Source organism: Onychomys torridus, chromosome 2 (genome assembly GCF_903995425.1).
Source record: "Onychomys torridus chromosome 2, mOncTor1.1, whole genome shotgun sequence".
Taxonomy (NCBI): Eukaryota; Metazoa; Chordata; class Mammalia; order Rodentia; family Cricetidae; genus Onychomys; species Onychomys torridus.
Window position 1 is genome coordinate 22,716,496 of NC_050444.1, and position 6,552 is coordinate 22,723,047.

General features: G+C 40.0%; 1 pseudogene; it reads left to right on the forward strand.

The window, feature by feature from the left end:
- The first annotated feature begins 1,184 nt into the window (after positions 1 to 1,184).
- On the forward strand, positions 1,185 to 2,564 carry LOC118577492 (annotated as a pseudogene).
- The last annotated feature ends 3,988 nt before the right edge of the window (positions 2,565 to 6,552 follow it).

A 6,552-nucleotide genomic window follows, 5' to 3' on the forward strand; every position in this document is an offset into this window, starting at 1 on the left:
CACTACTATGAGGTCTTTTATTCACAATGCTGGAGCAGATCATGGGAGCTGGCCTTCCCCAGTCTGTGATAGTAAAATGAATATTTACATAAATATTTTAATGTTTATACATCCATATATTGTGGGTTCTGTAAGACATGTTACCAATATAATGCAGAACAACCTAAGACCAGTGTCTTTCAGGCCACTAACACCACCATCCTGTAATTTTTTTTCATGAGTCTAATTAATTTTTATTTTTCCCTATAAATTTATGCTTCTGAAAGTCCCATAAGAGTCATACCATGGGCTAATGTCATTTTAAAACAGATTTAAATTCTTAAAATTTTTTTCCTTTTTATTTTAGGTGTATGAGTGTTTTGCCTGCATGTAAGTGCACTGAACATGTGCCTGGTGCCTGTAGAGGCCAGAGAGGGTTTAGAGACTTGGAACTGAATTACTGACAGCTGTGAGCTGTCATACAGGTGCTAGGAACAGAACCTTTGTCCTATGCAAGAGCAGCGGCTCTGAAGTGCTGAGTCAGCTCTCTAACCCTGGTGCTTACATTCTTTTTTTTTTTTTTTTTTTTTTTTTTTTGAGCTGAGGATCGAACCCAGGGCCTTGGGCTTGCTAGGCAAGCGCTCTACCACTGAGCTAAATCCCCAACCCTACATTCTTATTTCAAATACCGAATAGTTCATTGTCAGAATGCCATCTAAATCCATTCATGCTCTATTTATGTTTTTCAGGTTCTGAGTCTGGTGGATCTTGCAAGTTTCGGCTTTCAAGTTTATATTGTTTCTCACTTTTTGCTAACATTGTTAAACAGTTTTCAGAAGAAGTTTTCACTTCTTATAGGTTCCCTGTAGCGACATAAGCCAAAAGGAAAAAGGACTCACATTGTATTGTATTTTTATTGTTTGTGGTGACGTTGGTGTGAACAAGCCTAGAAAATAAAAAAATGGAGCAGCAAGGCTATTGTGTGGTAACTGAGCAGATGTGTATCTGAGCTGGAAGATTGTACCTGCAGCACCCTTCAGTGCGGAAACCATGTTGTGTTCCAAAGAAAACAGCAACACTAAGGAAGGTCTCCACCCAGCCAGCTTGTACTCCAGACAGGAGCAGGAAGCAGCTGATTAGGATGAGCAATGGGTTGCTCACCATGCTGACAGAGGGAGGCAAAGGCGCTCCCGGGGACAGCCGGCCGGGCCGGAACTGCAGCGACCGCGCGGGAATGGGCTGCCCAGCGAGCTAAGGCCGCACAGCACCGGCCAAGGCGGCCAGGGTCGAGCGGAGGGCCGCTCAGCCAGAGCCATGAACGGGGACGCCATCTGCAGCGCGCTGCCTACCATCCCCTACCACAAGCTCGCCGACCTGCACTACCTCAGCCGCGGCGCCTCGGGCACCGTGTCGTCGGCACGCCACGCAGACTGGCGCGTGCGGGTGGCCGTGAAGCACCTGCACATCCACACGCCGCTGCTCGACAGTGAAAGAAATGATATCTTACGAGAAGCTGAAATACTACATAAAGCTAGATTTAGTTACATTCTTTCGATTTTGGGAATTTGCAATGAGCCTGAATTTTTTGGGCATAGTTACTGAATACATGCCAAATGGATCATATAACGTCTTCATAGAAGCACATCCATCGCATTCTATTCATGGCTTGTGACCATCTGAAACAAAGATGGAATGAAGTAACTGGTGTCAGTCTGTAAGAAAACTGAATATCCTGATATTGCGTGGCCATTGAAATTCCGCATCCTGCATGAAATTGTTCTTGGTATAAATTACCTGCACAACGTGAACCCCCCTCTACTTCATCATGACTTAAAGACTTAGAATATCTTGTTGGATAATGAATTTCATGTTAAGATTGCAGATTTTGGTTTATCAAAATGGCACATAATGTCACTCTCTAAATCACGAAGTAGCAAATCTGCACCAGGAGGAACAATCATCTATATGCCACCTGAGAACCATGAACCTGGACAGAAATCAAGGGCCAGTGTGAAGCATGATATATACAGAGGTCACCAATCCTTTGCAGATCATGTATGGTGTGTCACAGGGACATCGGCCTGATACCAGTGAGGAAAATTTGCCATTTAATGTACCTAATTGAGGTCTCATGATCTCTCTAATACAAAGTGGATGGGCACAAAATCCAGATGAAAGACCATCTTTCTTGAAATGCTTAATAGAACTTGAACCAGTTCTGAGAACATATGAAGACATAACTTTTCTTGAAGCTGTTATCCAGCTAAATAAATAAATAAATAAATAAATAAATAAATAAATAAATAAACCAAGATACAGAGTGCTTCGAGTCCTGTTCACTTATGTGATAAGAGAGTCCTGTTCACTTATGTGATAAGAAAACGGATTTATCGCTGAACATACCTGCAAACCATCCTCCACAAGAGGAATCATGTGGATCCTCTCTGCTCTCCAGAAACACTGGTTCTCCTGGAACCTCCAGGTCATTGTCAGCTCCTCAAGAAAAAGATTTTTTATCTGGAGGACCACCAGACTGCTCTTCTCTGAAGCTGCATCACTGTCCTGGAAACCATCCTGTGATTTAACAGTCACTCTGTTCAAGTATTATACTATCCATCCCTAGATTTCTGGCACACAGCAAAAGTAGGAGTTCCAAACAGCAATGTATTGCAATATTTAGAACACAGATCTACATGTCTGGAGATAGAAAAGACAGGTAAAGGAACACCACCTTTAATTGTCTGCACTTACAACTGGATCTGTTTAGTGGCTTCAATTTCTGGATGGTTAGCAAGAAAAGGAAGAACTAACAAGTGCTGGCTTTGCCACGTTGAGGACTACAGATAGACGTATATAACAAGATTTGATAGAACTCATAACCTATGATAGTTTTTCATGAAGCATCCCATTACCTATTGATTCCTCCTAGAAATAAAAAAATTAAACCCCTTTATTAAAATGTGGACCATATACCATTGAGTATGTCTGGAGAATACCCCTTGTGTTTTTTTTTTTTTTAATTTTTAAATGTAAATATATTTAAAAAATTAAAACACCTAAGAAACACAATCTACATACAAGAAAAAGTAAGATATTTATATGCATAACAACTAGTAGCAACAAGACCCGTGAGGAGCAGCAGCGCCTATTCTGTCCATATTCTGTTTAACCCTACAGTGGCAGCTCACTGTTCTTAGGGAAATTATGTAAGGTACATATAGCAGCGACTGTAAATGGAAAATTAATGCCAAGTAACAGTATTTTCTATAAAAACAAATGAACAACAAAATGAGTGTATTGTACTCAGTTCAAGATATTTAGTTAAGCTTGCATGAAAGTACAGGTGGTCATTAAAAAACGGTCTGCTGCTACAATATCAGTAACTCGGGCTACTGGGGTTCCACAGGAGATGAACTGTCACTCATTTTCTTTTTATGAAAAGGGCTGCTTTAAGAACATTACATTTCATTTCTCTCAAATCAGAAACTTTTAGTATTTCATTTATAAGTGACAGCTGGTTTTGTGGCCAGTAGATATACTTCTAGTAAAATACTAGATTACCCAAGTACTTTATTGTGTGTGTGTGTCTTTAAATGAGCAATGTGATAGACTCTCTTAGTAGAAATTACAATCCCTACCTGGACATAGTATGTGGAGGAGAATAAAAGTCAAAGTCACGTGGAAATGCCGTCTAGGTCACCTTCAGAAATGCTCTTTTGGGCTGGTACCAGTGAAAGAATGTACTGATGCATATGCTTTACCATTGCAACCCCTTGTGTTTTTATCATGTCCTGTCACAGATGAACCAACATAGATCAGAAAATATTGCTGTGAAGGTAGACCATGACTACAGCAGTTCTTGTAAAGGAAAGCATTTAATTAGTTCTGGCTCACAGCTCAGAGTTTCATCTATTATCTTCACTGCAGGAAGCATGGCAGCATTCAGGCAGACACAGTGTTGGAGAGGTAGGTGACAGTTTACTACATCTGGATCCACAGGAAGTAGGATTTGACTATGACATACTGGTGAAGTTCAAGTTTCTGAGACCTCAAAGCCCACCTTGAGGGAAACCTCACTGACAACAAAGCCATACCTACTCCAACAGGACCTCCTAATAGTGCCACTCTGTGGGGGGTTATGTGGGCAATTTTTATTCAAACCACCACACTGGTGTAATACTGTCCTGGGTGCACAAGGAAGCATAATTACATTGAAACTCATCTTAGGGTACATGTCATTTCTTCCCAGAAGATGGGGTCTAGAGGTAGGCCACATGTACTAGCTTAAGGGTATAAGGAGTAATCTGGCTTGGCCTCAGTCATACAGATAATATGGAGACCATTTGGACTATTAGCTACCTCTGGTCTTGTTTGTGTGAGCCTGGGTACACCTCTGGCTATACAGATACATCTAAACTCTTAGGAATCTCCTGTACTGATTGTGGCAGCTTGAAGAGTCCCTGGCTGTAAAGATCATTTAGGTTACTAGCCACTTCCAGTCCTGGATGTAGGAGCTTCATATAGCCTGTCCTAACAGATAACTCAGATCACCAGGCTATTAACTACTTCCAATTCTCAGCTTTCTAGATGGAAGAACAGGTTTTGCATCTTTACCAGTGGAAAGACAATCCTATGTGCTTAACATTACTGGTTTCTCTGTGAATCTGTAGGCATGAAGACTTTTGTGATATACTCCCCACATTTACCCAGAGCTGTTTTACATTGGTACCCAATGAGAATTGAGAGTGACAGACTCATTTACTAAACATTGATGTGTTACTAGGCTGAAGACAACCAGCTTCAATGGCATTTCTCCATACCTTTCAATTTGACTGCATGTAGGATAACTGAAAGAAAAAAATGACTGATTACAATAGGGGCTAAAATCTTAAATACAGACTACATCCTTAAAGGGTAGAAAGTGGAACTCTCATAAAGCCATAAAATTATTAAGAGAATGTCAGTGCTAGGGGTGAGTTTTCCCCTTTGTGTTGTTGGCCAACAGATCCCTTGATGTGATGCAAACCATATAGGCTATTGCCACTGCTGTTGGTGGCATTCAAGAAAGAGATTGTGAAACTTCATTGTTGAAAACACTGTATGCTATGAATACAAAACATGAGAAATTAAGTTGTGACTGAACTGAATTTTCCTTCCCTCCTGGTTGTTTTAATAATGATGGAAGGTACCATCTGTGCTACTGTGGGAGAACAATCTTGATGAGTTGTGAACTCTGTGTGTTATAGTCACAATATACCAGGCCCACTATTGCAATAATATTATGATCACTATGCATTCAACCTCCTGTTCTTCATCTGATTTAATTTTATTTGATAGGGAATATCATCCAGCTATGAATTGGGTGAAATTGTTTCCTTAGTCTGTCAAAAATGTACTATCAGGATTGATTAGATATATGTTCATAAGTCTCCAAGAAAAGTCATACAGCATGCAGATACAAGAAAAACATCTGCTTCCTTTGGGTGTGGTGTACTTTTGTTTCTTTAAGAGACAACTGATATTCTGGACTCAGGAAACTATTTGGTTCAATCAAAGATATCCAGAACCACAGATCTTTATGTTAACCATCAATCTGAATTGCATAAAAAGGTGGAATTGTTTGCTTAGAGTTACAAAAGAAACTTCTATCTTGGAGAAAAATGTTATGAAAAACTAGATTTGAGCTGAACATCACAGTATACACATCAGCAGTTTATAATCTCAGCCTTCTGGAAATGGAGACTGGAGAATTGTGAGTTTGAGGCAAGGTAGGGCTAACAGAGTTTGTGGACAACATGAGCTACATGGTGAAACACAGTATCCAAACACCAAACAAAAGTTCTGTAATTTCCAATGGTCAATGGACATTAAATAATTTTGGCATTTAATAATGATAGGCTATATTAAGGAATGACTGCATAGTGGCATGGAAATATTGAAAGGAGGAGATGTTTAATCTGTGGTATATCTGTGTCTGAAATAAGCAGATAGTAGAAAAACTTTGTCACAAAGACCATGAGATGAACGATATGAAATGTAGAAGGATGTTTCTGAAATTCCTGGGAAGGCAGCTTTGAAACTTAATAAACTGAGAAAAACATTGCATTAAGAACAGAATTGAGGCAGGTAAGGTTTAAGTTAAGAATCTGACTTCAGAGAGAGCTAAGCTTTGATCTTGAGATGAACCTAACAGTGAAGTTAGTTCATAGAAAGTTTAACCAAGATGTTCTAGCCAACTCAGTGTAAAGTGTGGTGGTATTGTGTTCCCCAAAATATTGTGCACCCTAATAAACTTACCTGGGGTCAGAGACAGAACAGCCACAATATTTAACATAGAGGATAGGCAGTGGTAGCACACACCTTTAATCCTAGCATTCCAGAGGCAGAAATCCATCTGTTCAAGGATACAGCCAAGCATGGTGAATCACACCTTTAATCCTAGGGAGTGATGGCAGAAAGAGAAAGATATATAAGGTGTGAAGACCAGAAATTAGAAGCATTTGGCTGGGTAATAATTGAGGCTTTCCAAATGTCTATTCAGCTGAGAGCCATTGGGATGAGGACACAGAAGCT